At 44.2% G+C, this 19,130-nt stretch overlaps 1 protein-coding gene across 1 annotated transcript in view; it reads left to right on the forward strand.

Annotated features, from left to right (window-relative positions):
* EXD3 (exonuclease 3'-5' domain containing 3) overlaps window positions 1-19,130 on the forward strand; it is a gene marked incomplete at its 5' end in the record, with an annotated part of 420,906 nt that overhangs the window by 32,707 nt on the left and 369,069 nt on the right. The window lies entirely within an intron of this gene.

Here is a 19,130-nt window from a genome sequence, read left to right on the forward strand (position 1 = left end):
GAAAAAAAGAATTGTTGCTCTACATAAGGATGGCCTAGGCTATAAGAAGATTGCCAAGACCCTGAAACTGAGCTGCAGCAGTGACCAAGATCATACAGCGGTTTAACATGACAGATTCCACTCAGAACAGGCCTCACCATGGTCGACCAAAGAAGTTGAGTGCAATCCAGAATTTGTCTTTGGTAAATAGACGTATGAGTGCTGCCAGCATTGCTGCAGAGGTTGAAGGGGTGGGGGGGTCAGCCTGTCAGTGCTCAGACCATACGCACGTACAGGTGGTCAGTTTTCATCTGATCTCCCATAGAGGAGAACGGGGATCTGACAGGTCTGTCTCTACAAAGTAAGCGGAGAGGGACCTGTCATCTGCCTACTCAGCGGGGATTAGTGGATCGATCCCCACTGAGCAAAACTGAGTCTGCCGGGGTGGAAAGCCGGTGTGAAAGGACCCAAATACAAGCTGTACACTCACTACTTTACATTGTAGCAAAGTGTCATTCCTTTGGTGTTGTCACATGAAAAGATATAATAAAATAATTCTAAAAATGTGAGAGGTGTGCTCACTTTTGTGAGATATTAAGTGTGCGTGTATTTTATTTATTTATTTATTTATTTATATATATATATATATATATATATATATATATATATAGTATAATATGGGTTGCTGGTGGAAAGTACAGTGGGTACGGAAAGTATTCAGACCCCCTTAAATTTTTCACTCTTTGTTATATTGCAGCCATTTGTTAAAATCATTTAAGTTCATTCTTCTTCCTCATGAATGTACACATAGCACCCCATACTGACAGAAAAACACAGAATTGTTGACATTTTACAGATTTATTAAAAAAGAAAAACTGAAATATCACATGGTCCTAAGTATTCAGACCCTTTGCTCAGTATTTAGTAGAAGCCCCCTTTTGATCTAATACAGCCAGGAGTCTTTTTGGGAAAGATGCAACAAGTCTTTCACACCTGGATTTGGGGATCCTCTGCCATTCCTCCTTGCAGATCCTCTCCAGTTCTATCAGGTTGGATGGTAAATGTTGGTGGACAGCCATTTTTAGGTCTCTCCAGAGATGCTCAATTGGGTTTAAGTCAGGGCTCTGGCTGGGCCATTCAAGAACAGTCACGGAGTTGTTGTGAAGCCACTCCTTCATTATTTTAGCTGTGTGCTTAGGGTCATTGTCTTGTTGGAAGGTAAACCTTCGGCCCAGTCTGAGGTCCAGAGCACTCTGGAGAAGGTTTTTGTCCAGGATATCCCTGTACTTGGCCGCATTCATCTTTCCCTCGATTGCAACCAGTCGTCCTGTCCCTGCAGCTGAAAAACACCCCCACAGCATGATGCTGCCACCACCATGCTTCACTGTTGGGACTGTATTGGACAGGTGATGAGCAGTGCCTGGTTTTCTCCACACATACCGCTTAGAATTAAGGTTAAAAAGTTCTATTTTGGTCTCATCAGACCAGAGAATCTTATTTCTCACCATCTTGGAGTCCTTCAGGTGTTTTTTTTAGCAAACTCCATGCGGGCTTTCATGTGTCTTACACTTTGGAGAGGCTTCCGTCGGGCCACTCTGCCATAAAGCCCCGACTGGTGGAGGGCTGCAGTGATGGTTGACTTTCTACATCTTTCTCCCATCTCCTGACTGCATCTCTGGAGCTCAGCCACAGTGATCTTTGGGTTCTTCTTTACCTCTCTCACCAAGGCTCTTCTTCCCCGATAGCTCAGTTTGGCCGGACGGCCAGCTCTAGGAAGGGTTCTGGTCATCCCAAACGTCTTCCATTTGAGGATTATGGAGGCCACTGTGCTCTTAGGAACCTTAAGTGCAGCAGAAATCTTTTTGTAACCTTGGCCAGATCTGTGCCTTGCCACAATTCTGTCTCTGAGCTCTTCAGGCAGTTCCTTTGACCTCATGATTCTCATTTGCTCTGACATGCATTGTGATCTGGAAGGTCTTATATAGACAGGTGTGTGGCTTTCCTAATCAAGTCCAATCAGTATAATCAAACACAGCTGGACTCAAATGAAGGTGTAGAACCATCTCAAGGATGATCAGAAGAAATGGAAAGCACCTGAGTTAAATATATGAGTGTCACAGCAAAGGGTCTGAATACTTAGGACCATGTGATATTTCAGTTTTTCTTTTTTAATAAATCTGCAACAATGTCAACAATTCTGTGTTTTTCCGTCAGTATGGGGTGCTATGTGTACATTCATGAGGAAGAAGAATGAACTTAAATGATTTTAGCAAATGGCTGCAATATAACAAAGAGTGAAAAATGTAAGGGGGTCTGAATACTTTCCGTACCCACTGTAAGTTAGTAGGTTGCCTTTTCTTTTCCCAGGTATGCTTTTCTGTACCATCAACCCTTTGGTGACAGGGCTACTTTAAATTGTCTGCGCTGAAAGCTTGTCCAGTTCCATTACATTACACAGTACTGTGATCCTAATGGCACTTTTCCACTGCAAGTACCGGCTCGGCTCCACTCGGCACTGCTTGGCCCAGCTCGGCTCAGCAACCAATCAGTGGCTAGTAGTGACAAACAATCAATGCTGCATGCAAAGGATTGTGGGATATGGTATCTGTATGGCCTGCTTGGAACCTCAACCGAGGTGGTACTGTTTAAGCGAGCCGTAACGACGCCGTACCATGTAGTGGAAAAGCGCAGCTGTACCAAACCGTACCGAACCGTTCTAACCCCTACCATGCAGTGGAAAAGCGCCAAACCGATCCGTACCATGCAGTGGAAAAGCGCCATAACATATTTCAGGCCCAGGTGTGGGCATAGGCATTTGAGTACGCTGGAGACTGTAAAACTGTAGGCTCTGGGCTGTGGTGTTGCTTTACAACTTTGCTGTGCTGCAAATTTTTGGGACAATAAACCAGTTCACTTATATGTATTTTAGTGAGTTTGTCTGTCTTATTCCACATCCCCTGTAAGGACTGAGCAAACTATTGACTCATTCAGACCTGTACATGGTGCTGCTATCACTGAAAGCCCTTCAGGCCAGAAGCAGCCAAACCTCCCCTCTAGTTTGCCAGTGGCATCCCGACAATGATGGACACTTGAACACTCCTCTCTAAAGCCGTTCCCAAACGGCTCACTTTTCTGCAGTCTGTGCCTCCTCTGAGCCCTTTGTCACATTACCCTCCTATTGTAGTGACTAACTCGCAGCAGTGTATAGAAAGGTTTCCCCCCAGGGGTTCTGGGGACGTGGACAGGCTCAGCTTGGCTTACAAAGCTGCTTGGTGTAACTTTGAGCCGGTGGTCCAGGAAGCGTGACAGATGATACATGCTTGGCGGGGTGGGGGAATGGGGGGGTTAGTCCAGGGAGCATCATCCAGCTGCTAAATTCAATGACAAGAAAAAAAGGAAATAGAGAAGACCATCTTGCCAATATTTACAAAGCGTCAGTCACACCAGCGCTGGCTGTCTCATTGACAAGGGCGCTGTTTAATTAGGCAAGGCTTGGACAGCGGATTACTTAACACAGCCGGGCTGCGGAGGCATCTGCTCACGAGTCGGTCAATTTGCATGACTGTGGATGCCTCCCTTCTAATGTTCTTAAAAATGAGGGTAGCAATTAACAATTTCCTTTTGTTCATGGCGTCCTAAGGCATTTATCCCCCGCCCCTGGCTAATGAGAGCCACATACCTCTATCCCAGGGGCCTATGGAAAGTGCTACCTTTATATGGCTTGATGGCATTGTTGCCATCTCCTCTGCTGTGCCCTAGTGTATAAGCTCCTATTTAGTGACTGTTATCAGCACTGTAGGATGGGGTGCTATTAGCCTGGGAGGCAGATGGAATAATTGGACCTGTAGTCAAAACCACCACCCACAGCTATCCTATGGTGCCCATACACTTTTCATGACCGTTTCCCATTCTGGTCTTATTGTGTCCCAGTTGGCAAATAATATGACCAACAACCCTGGCTGAGAAGAACTTTAACCAGTTGCTATTTGTTTTCATCCTGGTAAGCCATCCTCCATTCATCATAGGGCAAACATGATTGGTTATACGATGTGACTATTGTTGTTTAGGGTGGCACAGAAAAATTCACATCTGAACATGTGACCTCTCTCTGGCATCACTGGTTGCTCTTGTGGTTGTTCTTTCTTGCAACAAATGGTAAAATGCTTTTCCTGAAGAAAAAACGGTACACCTGGATTCCTTTAGCGCAGAGGTATTGAATTTAAATTCACAAAGGTCCAGTCAGTAAAATATTCTTCCAGCACAGGTCAGAATCGCATGTTTGTGCGATGATCGCCCTGTATCCTCGCAACCAATCACCTGCTTGTTAAATTGGGTAGCCCCCGCCCTCTGTCCATAGCTGTCAGCTCTGTGAGAGTGCCCATGGTTGATGGCTGTGGGCAGAATGACTCTAAAGAGTGGGACTGCAGTGGTCCGGATGAGACATTAACTGGGTCCAGACCTCCGTCCGCCATTTAGTGATGCCTGCTTTAGTGGCTGCTCACATGACCAGTGCCTACGCATTTTTCATATGGTCTTTGTTAAAGAGGAAGTAAACCCTCCTGACACTTTTACCTATAGGTACTGTAAATATCTCCTAAACATGTACCGTTTAGGAGATATTTACCTTACATGCAGCCAGTGACGTCACTGGCGCATGCGCTCTGAAGGAACGGCCGCTGGTGCCGTTTCTTCAGAGACCCGTGCCGTGACTGTCGGCTCCCACGCGCGTGACGTCACCGCGGCTCCGGCCAATAAGATGGCCGGATGCCGCGATCCCGGAAGACGGGCGACTGGACATGTCGCCCGTCATACAGGTAAGCGGGCTGCACGGCGGGGGCTCGTTCTAAGGTAAGTATTGCATAATGAGCTCATTATGTGTTTCTCTTACAGGTTGCCAAAGAAAAAAAAAAAAGGTGGACGGGTTTACAACCTCTTTAAAGAATATGTCAACCCAACATTTTACATTTCGGATATGTGCCTGCTGTACCATGAACTTGTATGAAAAATTCCCCTGTTCTCTTTGTATTGCTGCCTTTGTGTGAAATCCCTGGTGTTCCTGCTAGTCACTCTGCTTTCCTAATAAAATCTGACCACACTAGGCATGCAAGCACAGCGTGGTCAGTTTTGTGGCTGTGCTGGGAACTCAGTCTGCTCTCCTCCAATGATAAGACTTATGCTGAAATGCCTCCCCTGCACAGCCATTCATGGAGAAGATCAGTGTATTGCCGTTTTGTACTCCCCTGGCTCTGAGCTCCTTATGCAGTTGAGAACAGAGGTTATGTGATTCACAAAAAGGGAGAAAAAAATGACCACACCAGGCATGAGAGCACATTGTTGTCAGTTTTCTGGCTGTGCTGGGAACTCAGCCTGCTCTCCTCTAATGATCAGACTTTTGCTGACATGCCTCCCACTGCACAGCCATTTACAGAGAAGATTAGTGTACTGCTATTTCTCCTCCCCTGGGTTCATGACATCTTTCATGCATGCTCAAACTGTCAGTTGGTAAGGGTACCTCTTCCTCCTTCATATTTTGGTGATATGAGAGATCTGTGTATTCAGCATCTGCGCCTTGGTTTATGAGCACTTCAGCACTAAGAATATTTATCTGTACCAGTTTTTGGGACTTTATTTGGCAATCATGCATTTGCCACTCTCCCTTTTTCACAAGAGACTTTTTATTTATGTCAATGTACATGTCACATCTGGTTATTTATTTGTGTTTATTTTTGTGGATATTTACACATCTCTAGGGTCCTTTCACACGGCCGCTCCGTGTGTCCGCAAATCATCCTATTTTTTTGCGGATGATTTGCGGACATCAATGTAAGTGAATGGCACATCCGATTTTCCTCCTTTCAGTTCTGTTCCGTTTTTACGAATGGAACAGAACCCCATTTTTCCATCCGTGTAAAAATAATAATAATTCACAAGTAAGGGTAAGGAGTTGAGTGGAAAATTGTCAGAGCATCTAACCATGCCGCCGTGGTCAATATTCATTGGCTGCAGCGGGAAACTTGTCAGCCTGTGTTGTTTAGCCCACAGGCTGAATGAAAAAAATCTGTGTATGGGCAGCTTAAGGTTCATCCTCTCCTACTGTACATTATATGAACACTGCAGCTTTTCTCATTACCACACTGAGATTGCACGGATGTTTATGATAAAGGTATACCGTCCTGTTTGAAAGCACATGGTAAATAAAACAGGAGGGTTTTTTAAAGGAGAAACTCATTTGACTGTATTTCTCCTGTGGATCCCGCTGTCAGCTGACATCACACAGCCGGTCCAGGCTGGAGAATGATGGTGACCAAATGGTCGGTAATAACCCACATGCCTGAACCGTCGCTTGACTCAGCCTCTGTGTGCTACTGAGAGCCTGAGCCAGACGCTCCCACCCCCTGCACAGCTCAGGGCTCCAGTGAGCGCAGGGAGCAGAGCAGACAGCGGTGAGTGACAGTTGCCATCTTTCTGCTCCCAGAGCCCTAGAACTGAGCTATCAGCGGTGTTTGATCACTCGATTTTCAGCCATAGAGCCAGCGGGGGACAGATGCAGCATCTGACTATTGCTGCATCCACCTAGGTAAGTATAAATTACATGAAGGGGGTTGGCGGGACTTTAGATGAGAGGCATGAAAACTTGCACCTCCATCCCTAAATCTGAGAAAGAAAGGGGGACGTTTGGGACTTTAACCACTTTACCACTAGAGCATTTTGCTGTCTTACGTCTGGGCCACTTTTTACGATTCGGCGCTGTGCAACTTTAACTGACAATTGCGCGGTCATGCAACGCCGTACCCAAACGAAATTTACGTCCTTTTTTTCCCCACAAACAGAGCTTTCTTTTGGTGGTATTTGATCACCTGTGCGATTTTTACTTTTTTCGCTTTAAACAAAAAAAGAGCATTTATTTTGAAAAAATAACAATATTTTTAAAAAATTTTTTATATGAAATTCCCCCGAAAAAAGATGTAAAAAAAAAATTTTACATTTTTGGCCAATTTGTTTTCTGCTACCCATGTTTGGTAAAAAAAATCGCAATAAGCGTATTTTGATTGGTTTGCGCAAAAGTTATTTACTAACTATGGGAAAGATTTCTGTTATTTTTGGTTTTTTTTTTTTTTTAACGCGTAATGGCGGCGATCTGCGATTTTTTTTTTGCGGGACTGCGACATTGTGGCGGACAGATCGGACCCTTGACTGACATTTTTGACACTTTTGGGGGTACCAGTGACATTACTGCAGTAATCAGTGCTATAAATATGCACTGTTACTGTAAAAATGACACTGGCAGGGAAGAGGTTAATTTTATTGGAGAGGGAGGGGTTAATGTATGCCTGGTGCTTACTAACGTGTGTGGGGGGGGAGGTGACTGAGTGAGTGAGGGACAGATCGGATGTTCAGCTATGCTGAACCCTGCAATCTGTCACCGCCTGTCACTTAGGAGATCTGCCCGCTCTGTTTACACAGGCGGGCGGATCTCCAAATTGGATTCCGCTCCTCCCCTGGCCCGACTCCCGCTGTGAATGAAAACAGCGGGAGCGCGCCGCCTACAGGGGGAGGAGTCTGGCGACGTAGGTCTACGTCGTCAGACGATAACGAGCCACTTTGCCGCAGTAGTACTCCGGTACTCAGCGGTAAAGTGGTTAAATGAGACATATGACCAACAGCTTGGAAAATTGTATAGACATAATATAGACATAATAATTGTTGATATGGACATAAGGCATGGCATATTGCAATTTGATCATACAAAGATGTTGTTTATTATATATATATATATATATATATATATATATATATATATATATATATATATATATATATATATATATATATATACACAGGGCTCAAATTTTCAAGACCTGAGCTACTCGCCAGGCCTTAAGAGTTACTCGCCACTACTTGCCCCACCCAACCCTTACCCCGGCCCACCCCAACCCCTACCCTGCCCCACCTCTAAACACACCCTCATAATCTCATGAAATTACACTCTTAAATGTTTTATGCTAAATTAAGTTACAAAACTAAATATTAACAACAACTTTATCAGTGTCCATCAGTACAGCATCATCAGTGCCCATCAGGGCAGCATCTCAGTGCAGCTTATCAGTACCCATTAGTGCCACCCCATCAGTGCCCATCAATGCAGCCTGATCAGTGCCCATGAATTCAGCCTCACCAGTGTCAATCAATGCAGCCTCACCAGTGTCAATCAATGCAGCCTCACCAGTGTCAATCAATGCAGCCTCACCAGTGCCCATCAATGCAGCCTCAATAGTGCCCATCAATGCAGCCTCACCAGTGCCCATCAAGCCTCACCAGTACCCATCAATGCAGCCTCACCAGTACCCATCAATGCAGCCCCACCGGTACCCGTCAATGCAGCCCCACCGGTACCCATCAATGCAGCATCAACAGTGCCCATCAATGCAGCCTCACCAGTGCCCATCAATGCAGCCCCAATGCAATGGGGGGGAATTGGAGGCATAGGTATAATGGATGGGGGGGGGGGGGGGTTGGAATGAGTATGTTTCAGACCTACACTTCCAATTCTACCCCCCCCCCCTATCCTTTATTTTTTAATCCTTTATTCCTCAACATAACTGCCCCCCCAATCCAGCACATCGATGCTCAACCCCCCCCCCCATTTCCTCCCAGCACACATTTTGTATAATGCCCCCATTCAATGCCTCCAACCCCCTCAAGCACATGCACTGCACACACACTGTCATTATAGTTACCATTCTCCTGCAGCCACAAAGGTCAGGCATCGGTGCTCACTGAGGGCGGACCAAGAGGGTTTGAGCCTGCTGATTTAGGACTGCCTTAAAACATGCATCTCTCCATTTCCTTATTGTCTTAACAGGAGGGAGTTGAAGAGGGGCGATCCCAGGTGGCTGAAATGCCCATGCTGCGAGCCTGTGCGGGGGGGGGGGGGGTGTGTGGCATGAGGGGGGTGGAGCGGGGCGGTCCCAGACGTCTGACAGTGCCTATTGAAATACCCGCGCTGTGAACTTGTGCGGGGTGGGCAGGAATGAGCAGTAGGAGGAAGGCAGAGAAGGGGGGCCCCAGGCGGCTGTACAGATCCTATTAAAAATCCCACGCTGCGAACCTGTGCGGGGGGGGGGGGGATATGCACAGGAGGGAGGTGGAGAAGGGCGGTCCCAGGCGACTGTACAGTTCCTTCCTATTGAAATGCCTGTGCTGCGAGCCTGTGCACGGCTAGGGGAGCACTGGATATACATTCCCGGGACAGCGCAGCCCTGTCCATACTCGCAATCTTCATATTTACACTCGCCAAATGCGAGCAGGCGAGTGTAAATTTTGAGGGCTGTATATATATATATATATATATATATATATATACACACACACACAGTGCCTTGCGAAAGTATTCAGCCCCCTTGAACTTTGCAACCTTTTTGCCACATTTCAGGCTTCAAACATAAAGATATAAAACAGTAATTTTTTTGTGAAGAATCAACAAGTAGGACACAATCATGAAGTGGAACGAGATTTACTGGTTATTTCAAACTTTGTTAACAAATAAAAAACTGAAAAATTGGGTGTGCAAAATTATTCAGCCCCTTTACTTTCAGTGCAGCAAACTCTCTCCAGAAGTTCAGTGAGGATCTCTGAATGATCCAATGTTGACCCAAATGACTAATGGTGATAAATAGAATCCACCTGTGTGTAATCAAGTCTCCGTATAAATGCACCTGCACTGTGATAGTCTCAGAGGTCCGTTTAAAGTGCAGAGAGCATCATGAAGAACAAGGAACACACCAGGCAGGTCCGAGATACTGTTGTGGAGAAGTTTAAAGCCGGTTTGGATACAAAAAGATTTCCCAAACTTTAAACATCCCAAGGAGCACTGTGCAAGCGATAATATTGAAATGGAAGGAGTATCAGATGACTGCAAATCTACGAAGACCTGGCCGTCCCTCTAAACTTTCAGCTCATACAAGGAGAAGACTGATCAGAGATGCAGCCAAGAGGCCCATGATCACTCTGGATGAACTGCAGAGATCTACAGCTGAGGTGGGAGACACTGTCCATAGGACAACAATCAGTTGTATACTGCACAAATCTGACCTTTATGGAAGAGTGGCAAGAAGAAAGCCATTTCTTAAAGATATCCATAAAAAAGTGTTGTTTAAAGTTTGCCACAAGCCACCTGGGAGTCACACCAAACATGTGGAAGAAGGTGCTCTGGTCAGATGAAACCAAAATCGAACTCTTTGGCAACAATGCAAAACGTTATGTTTGGCGTAAAAGCAACACAGCTCATCACCCTGAACACACCATCCCCACTGTCAAACATGGTGGTGGCAGCATCATGGTTTGGGCCTGCTTTTCTTCAGCAGGGACAGGGAAGATGGTTAAAATTGATGGGAAGATGGATGGAGCCAAATACAGGACCATTCTGGAAGAAAACCTGATGGAGTCTGCAAAAGACCTGAGACTGGGACGGAGATTTGTCTTCCAACAAGACAATGATCCAAAACATAAAGCAAAATCTACAATGGATTGGTTCACAAATAAACATATCCAGGTGTTAGAATGGCCAAGTCAAAGTCCAGACCTGAATCCAATCAAGAATCTGTGGAAAGAACTGAAAACTGCTGTTCACAAACGCTCTCCATCCAACCTCACTGAGCTCGAGCTGTTTTGCAAGGAGGAATGGGCAAAAATTTCAGTCTCTCGATGTGCAAAACTGATAGAGACATACCCCAAGCGACTTACAGCTGTAATCGCAGCAAAAGGTGGCGCTACAAAGTATTAACTTAAGGGGGCTGAATAATTTTGCACTCCCAATTTTTCAGTTTTTTATTTGTTAAAGAAGTTTGAAAAATCCAATAAATTTCGTTCCACTTCATGATTGTGTCCCACTTCCTGTTGATTCTTCACAAAAAATTACAGTTTTATATCTTTATGTTTGAAGCCTGAAATGTGGCAAAAGTTTGCAAAGTTCAAGGGGGTAGAATACTTTCGCAAGGCACTGTGTGTATGTATGTATGTATGTATGTATGTATATATAGATAACATAAAAGCAATTCATGTATATACACCTTGATCATTCGGAGTACATTGATAATATTGTATGGTCATGTATAGCAAAACAGTCAGTAGAAAAAATAGACTATGTTTAGAGCATGGCTTTTTCCAATAAGCTTGACGTGTTTTGTGGATGAGTTCCACTTCCTCAGGAGCTGACTCATACCATATCTGTAAAGAACAACAATAAATACCTAATAATTGCCAAAATGGTGGAAAAGGGTAAAGGCAGGAAGAAAAGAAATATCCACCCAATGGTACTTAAAGCGGAGTTCCACCCAAAAGTGGAACTTCCGCTTTAGGTAGTTCCTACCCCCTGACATGCCACATTTGGCATGTCATTTTTTTTGGGGGGGGGAGCGGGTACCTAGTTTTGACAGGTACCCGCTCCCACTTCCGCTCGGAGTGCCGTGGCGCCCAGAAGATTGCCGGCCAATCACGACGCATAGCGCAACTCGCGCATGCGCAGTGCGTACCCGGCTGTGAAGCCGCAAACTGTCACAGCCGGGTGCCCACACCAGTGATGCCGCAGAGCAGAGAGGGGGAAGAGCGAGGCTTCGGGCGGCCGCATCGCTGGACCGTGGGACAGGTGAGTGTGTGTTTAGGCTGGAACTCTGCTTAAAATATCGGTTACATATAAAAACATGTGGTACTACAAACACAGGGCTTCTAGGAACGTCTTTCCCAGGAGCTGAGGTGATGGAAACCCATGGAGAGGCTGGGCGCAGAAACACACCCAGGGGAAAGGAGGTTTTCATATTGAAACCTGAAACCAATAATGGTGCAGAAAAGTACTTCCGAATATACCTATCAAATGAATAAATAGTATGTAGCTTACATGTTTTGAAGTGATATTATTAGTATAGTGGGTAAATATAATTACTGCCCATTGGCGACTAGTGAAGGGGTACAAGGCAGGAGAGGATAGAGGGATCATGAAAGATTTAACCAAAACCAAGGGTATAAGAAAAAATTGCAGGCAGTTATTAAGTATAATTCTTAAAAAAAAAAAAAATCTCCATACTTCTTAAGGCCAGAGAAAAGATAAACCTTTTGAAAAAATATTTTAAATCCTTACAAGTTTACCACCTATATAGGATTTTTTTTTTGGGCTAGTGGTTAGCATTTTTGCTTTAGGGTCCCTTGTTTGAGTTTGAATGTTCTCCCTGTTCTAGCGTGGGTTTCCTCCAGGTACTCTGGGTTTCTCCCACACACCAGTGACCCGCTGAAAGGTTGCTTGGCTCAACTCAGTGTGCCCAAAATGGCTCCCTCACCTCCTAAGAGTCCCCAGGGTAAAATTCACTATAGAAATAGAAGATAAAATGGAAAAATAAAAAAAAAATCAGATGATCCCAGGACTAGAGTGGAATTAGGAGATAACTCACCAACCAGTCTGCTTATCAAACGAATTAACCTGTTCAACAGTATGCCTTAAAAACAGGGATTTAGTTTGCACATATTTGCAATCGCATGCGTAAGCTGCAAGGGTCCTTCACAGCACCCTGTATTACTTGAAGTCCTAACCCGTTTAAGTTTATGAGAGTCTCCACAATGAAAGCACATGCATTCTAATGGATAGATAGGGGGCATGTGGGCCTGGAGGTAACCCAAACCTCCTTAAAGGTGCAGGGGCACCATGGACACCCAGCACATAGCACAATGGCAGCAAAGGTTTCCAGTGTGTCCCCCCACCAAAATTTTGCACCAGTAACAAAGAAATGGCCCCTGCCCCATCTATAACTGGCCTTTACAGCAAGGAGCACATGGAAGGGCAAACCCATGAAAGACAAAACCAGAGAAAATTCCCAGCTCAACTCAGCAACCAGTCTGCTTGCCAACGGATTTAACCTGTCCAACAGTATGGGTTAGAAACAGGTGTTTATGGCAAAGCACAGACCATGTGGTTTCTACTGGAGGTTTCTGTAGGAGTGACCCACTGGGATCCTTCCTATTCAATAGAGGCTGTGCTACCAAGTTCTTTAAAGATGTTGCTGCATTATTACCTGTAGGTTGCGAGCAATTGAAAATATCCAACACATGGCATCACTGGGTGCTATCCAGTAGAGGGCGCCAGCTCCTAGCGTAGTGTGTAAGCATCAGACAAATTATATTTCCCTCGGTGTATAGTGATCATTCACAGATCAACTAGTAATACTCACATGTCCTCTCTAGATCTTATACACTGCCTTGAAAGTATTCATACTCCTTGACATTTTCCACATTTTGTCATGTTACAACCAAAAATGTAAATGTATTTTATTGGGATTTTATGTGATAGACCAACACAAAGTGGCACATAATTGTGAAATGAAAGGAAAATAATAAATGGTTTTCAAAATGTTTTATGAATTAATATGTGAAAAGTGTGGCACACATTTGTATTCATCCCCCCTGAGTCAATACTTTGTAGAGCCACCTTTCACTGCAATTATAGCTGCAACTCTTTTTGGGGGATTTCTCTACCAGCTTTACACATCTAGAGAGTGACATTTTTGCCCATTCTTCTTTGAAAAATAGCTCAAGCTCTGTCAGATTGGATGGAGAGCGTCTGTGAACAGCAATTTTCAAGTCTTGCCACAGATTCTCAATTGGATTTAGGTCTGGACTTTGACTGGGCCATTCTAACACATGAATATGCTTTGATCTAAACCATTCCATTGTAGCTCTGGCTGTACATTTAGGGTCGTTGTCCTGCTGGAAGTAGAACCTCCTGCCCCAGTCTCAAGTCTTTTGCTGACAGATTTTCTTCTAAGATTGCCCTGTATTTGATTCCATCCATCTTCCCATCAACTCTGACCAGCTTCTCTGTCCCTGCTAAGGAAAATCATCCCCACAACATGATGCTGCCACCACCATGTTTCACAGTGGGGATGGTGTGTGTGTTCAGGGTGATGAGCAGTGTTAGTTTTTCGCCACACATAGTTTTTTGCTTTTATGCCCAAAAGGTTCAATTTTGTTCTCATCTGACCAGAGCACCTTCTCCCACATGTTTGCTGTGTCCCCCACATGGCTTCTCACAAACTGCAAACGGGACTTCTTATGGTTTTCTTTCAATGATGGCTTTCTTCTTGTCACTCTTCCATAAAGGGCAGAATAATAATTGTCTTGTGGACAGATTCTCCCACCTGAGCTGTGGATCTCTGCAGCTCCTCCAGAGTTACCATGGGCCTCTTGGCTGCATCTCTGATTAATGTTCTCCATGCCTGGCCTGTCAGTTTAGGTGAACGGCCATGTCTTGGTAGGTTTGCAGTTGTGTCATACTCTTTCCATTTTCAGATGATGGATTGAACAGTGCTCTGTGAGATGTTCAAAGCTTGGGATATTTTTTTATAACCTAACCCTGCTTTAAACTTCTCCACAACTTTATCTTGACCTGTCTGGTATGTTCATTGGCCTTCATGTTGCCGTTTGTTCACTAAGGTTCTCTAACAAACCTCTGACGGCTTCACAGAACAGCTTTATTTATACTGAGATTAACCACTTCAGTCCCGGAAGGTTTTACCCCCTCAATGACCAGGCCATTTTTTGTGAGGTTGTGCAACGCTGTACCGAAATGCAATTCGTTTTTTTACCCCCACAAATAGAGCTTTCTTTTGGTGGTATTTGATCACCTCTGCAGTTTTTTTGTTTTTGCGCTATACACAAAAAAAGCGTTATTTTGAAAAAAATACCAATATTTTCTGCTTTCTGATATAAAACATTCCCAATAAAAAAAATGTAAAAAATAATTTTTTTTTAGCAGTTTAGGCCAATTTGTATTCTGCTACATATTTTTGGTAAAGAAAATCCCAAAAAGCGTATAATAATTGGTTTGCGCAAAAGTTATAGCATTTACACACTATGGGATAGATTTATAGACTTTTTTTATTTTTTTTTTATTAGTAATGGCCGCGATCAGCGATTTTTTTTTTTTTTTTTTTTTTTTTTTTTTTTTTTTTTTTTTGGGGATTGCGGTGGACAAATCTGACACTAAGTGACACTTTTTTGGGACCAGTGACATTAATACATTGATCATTGCTAAATAATATGCACTGTTACTGTATAAATGACACTGGCAGGGAAGGGGTTAACACTGTGGGTGATCAAGGGGTTAAATGTGTCCCTAGATGTGCTTACTGACTGTGTGGGAGATGGATTGAACAGAGGCAGAGAGAGATCTATGATTCAGCCTGGCTGAATCACATGATCTTTCCCTGCCTCTCTGACAGGAGAGCCATCTTACATTGTTTACATTCCAGACAGCTCTTCTGTCAGTTTTGCCGAAGATTGCGGGACGCCGGTGGTGATTGTGCCCACTCCTCCCGCGGTCTGCCTCCAAAATTGCGTGCACATAATCACGTAGATCTATGTGATTATGTGCAGCCAAGCCGCCCTGCCGCAGTAAATCGGCGTGGGGCTGTCAGCCATTGGTTAAATTACACACAGGTGGACCATATTTACTAATTGGGTGATTTCTGAAGGCAATTGGTTCCACTAGACTTTAGTTAGGGGTATCAGAATAAAAAAATGTTGAAAACCATTTATCATTTTCCTTACACTTTACAATTATGTACCACTTTGTGTTGGTCTATCACATAAACTTCCAATAAAATACATTTACGTTTTTGGTTGTAACATGACAAAATGTGGACAATTTCAAGGGGTATGAATACTTTTTCAAGGCACTGTATTCTCTGTTATAAATTACTCTTCTGGCTGCTGCCACTCTGCAGCAGCAGCATTTTGCATGGATGAACGGTAGTATGATTTTCGCTCCTCACATGTACAGTCATTGAATTACATCTGTGCAGTAAAGGTAGATCAATGTGGTTAGAACGCTTGCCCTCACAGTCCCGGGCTTCTGGGGTCAATTCCCAGCAGGAACATTGTGTGCAAAGTTTGCCGGATCTCTCATTTCCTACCACAATCCAAAGAATGCATTTTCATTTTTTTTTTTTCTTTTGTTCAGCTTTTGCCTGTTCAACACACACAGAATTGTATTTGATACACTTAACAACCAATGGGAGTTTAGTTTTTTTTTTTGTAGGTTAGGCTTGAAAATGACAGAAACGCTGTTGCTATGAGCAGCAAAATCACAAAAAAATATTATTATTTTTACTAGCCTTAGGCGTTGTTTAGACTTGCGTTTGGGGGGCTGTAAAGTTGCATAGTCGAGCCACATTTTTACTGCTCACCAACCGCTCCCCCTTACGCTGCAATAGGCAGAGGACATGAGTGTTTACTTGCCACGGCTACGATGCCTTGCTTTGCACTGGCAGCAAAGTTGACCGGACACGTAGTGATTCAAGTTACACATTCAAGTCAATACGGAATCACCCTGCAGCTGCGTTTATTGGCAAAAATGGGGTAAAAACAGCCGGTGAGGAGGAATTGAATCACTTCCTCAACGCTTATTAGTAGCCTTTGAAGGGCAATCCAAATGCGGATCGGGCTTCAGAGGTAAAGCAGATTTAAATGTCTGTCTAAGGCCCCTTACACACTTTTGATTGGTTTGCGCAAAAGTTATTGCATTTACTAACTAAGGGAAAGATTTTTGTCATTTTTGGTGTTTTTTTTTTTAACGAGTAAGGGCTCTTTCACATGGTCCGCCTCCGCAGGCGGATCCGTGTTGCTCAGCGGGGATCGATCCGCGATCCCCGCTGAGCCGGGCGGATGACAGCTCCGTCTCCGCTTGCAGAGCGGAGAGGGAGGTGTCTCAGCACCCGCTGCCCTCTATGGGGGATCGGATGAGAGCGGACCGCTTGTCCGCTCTCATCAGATCCGCTCCGCTCCGATTACTGAACGGATGCAAAAATAGGGTTTCCATCCGTCCAGATTTCAGCACAGGATCGGATGCGGATGGCAGCGGGTGTCAGCGGAGGTGACCTCCGCTGACACCCGCTGCCCCATAGAGCTGCATGGAGGATCCGATCAGATCCGCCTAAAAAACTGACAGGCGGATCTGATGGGACCGCCCGTGTGAAAGAGCCCTAATGGCGGCGATCTGCAATTTTTTTTTTTTGCGGGACTGCGACATTGCGGCGGACAGATCGGAACCCTGACTGACATTTTTGACACTTTTGGGGGTACCAGTGACATTACTACAGCACTGATTGTGCTATACATATGCACTGTTACTGTAAAAATGACACTGGCAGGGAAGGGGTTAATTTTATTGGAGAGGGAGGGGTTAATGTATGCCTGGTGCTTACTAACGTATGTGGGGGGAGGTGACTGAGTGACACAGGGACAGATCGCAGGTTCAGCTATGCTGAACCCTGCAATCTGACCCGTTCTGTCACTTAGGCGATCCGCCCGCTTTGTTTACACAAGCTGGCGGATCTCCAGACTTGATTCCCCGATGATCGGGGAAGAGCAGCGGTGATCGCACGCGCCGCCCACAAGGGGAGGAGTCCAGCGACGTAGACGAGCCACTTTGCCGCAGTGCGGTCAACGTGACCGGTCGGCAAGTGGTTAAAGTGATTGTAAACCTCAGACATGAAATATGAACCAAGCATATCCCTCTATAGTGTGTACTTGTCTCAAATAAGAGCGCTAAGCCCTGGTTCACATTGATGCTACTTTGAAATCATGCTACTTCACTTGAAGCCGCACGATTTCAAAGTAGCAGGTCAGTGCGATTTCAGGTGCTACTTGGCTGACATCTGTGCGGCTTCATGCACAGATGTCTATGCAAGTCGCACCCGAAATCGGCAAAAGTAGTGCAGAAACTATGTTTACAAATCAGTGCAGTGTGGCAAACGTCAGCGTCGCACTGATTTGAGTGGTGCAATGGCCGGCAATAGACTGCGAACTGCCATGCAATTTGACATGTCAAATCGCATGACAAATCGCTCCAGTGTGAATGGGGGCTAAGTGTCATTTCTGTCTGCTGCTTCATTCCTCTGCTATCAGCATGTATCCCAAAAGAAAATGTAACGTAACCAAAACAAAAAAAGGTGACAGGGGAGGGATTTCCAGAACACAGCCTGTGATTGACAGCCTCAGCTCTATTCCTGTGTGCTGTGTGAAGGTGGGTGTGTCCCTTCCTTCCAATCAGCTCTCAGAGCTCTCCTCACTGAGCTCTGCAGAGTGTAACTTCAGCTCTTTGTCCACTTTTTTTCTGACAGTTCAGACAAGCTTTATAAATTCTTTACTTTGGACGAATGTAGAGATGAGAAAACTGCAGATAAACAGGTACAACGTATGTTGGAGGATTTGTTTAATCTCTGTGTATCACCTGGGGATAGTCACTTCGCTTGGTGTATGTAAGGGTTTACAACCACTTTAAAGCCGGTTTAGCTGTGTTTATTTACATATATAGTATGGGCACTAGGGACATTGTAGGTGCATAAGATAAACCATGCCTAGTGCCCATACTCATATATTTTTCTATTCATTTGGGATGTTGGTGCTTCAAGGTTTTACAAATGGTTCCACCCTTCTAATGTAATCTGTGTTTAGATACATACCTTAAGCTGGGTATATGGTAGTAGAATTTCAAACAAAAATTCTTAGGAACATTTGTGCCAAAATTCTAAGAACATTCGATCATTTAGCTATTTAGCGGTTTGTTGAGGGCGCAGGTTTCTTGTCCATCCCCCCCTGCATGCAGCCTGCCAAACTGTATAGGAGGCTTGCATCTGGATGGGGCTGGACAGTGTACCTAGTGGTATGAACGTTTCGGGCAGTATGTGCCCAGGGACAAATACACAGACTTCTTGCACTGTGGGCAGGGTGGATAAAAAAATCAATGATTTGTTTTACAAAATCAAAAAAAAAATGATTTTTGTTTTTATTTTTATTTTTTTTATCAAATTTATTTTAATAAAATGCTTTTGGAGTAAAAATTTATCTAAAGATATTTTTCTATTTAAGATACATTAATAATGTAGTTTGTTCAGCATGACATTGGGGTTAGTTATGTAATATATAATATATCTATATATCTATATATCTATATCTATCTATCTATATATATATATATATATATATATATATATATTCTGCATATATGTATATTTGCAATATTTACATTTTTGGTAAAATCAATGAATCTATGAATCCAATCTCTGCAAGCTGAGATAACATGCACTGCATTGATGCATTCACACAAT

This window comes from Pelophylax lessonae, assembly GCF_965119305.1.
Source record: "Pelophylax lessonae genome assembly, chromosome: 7".
Lineage (NCBI taxonomy): Eukaryota > Metazoa > Chordata > Amphibia > Anura > Ranidae > Pelophylax > Pelophylax lessonae.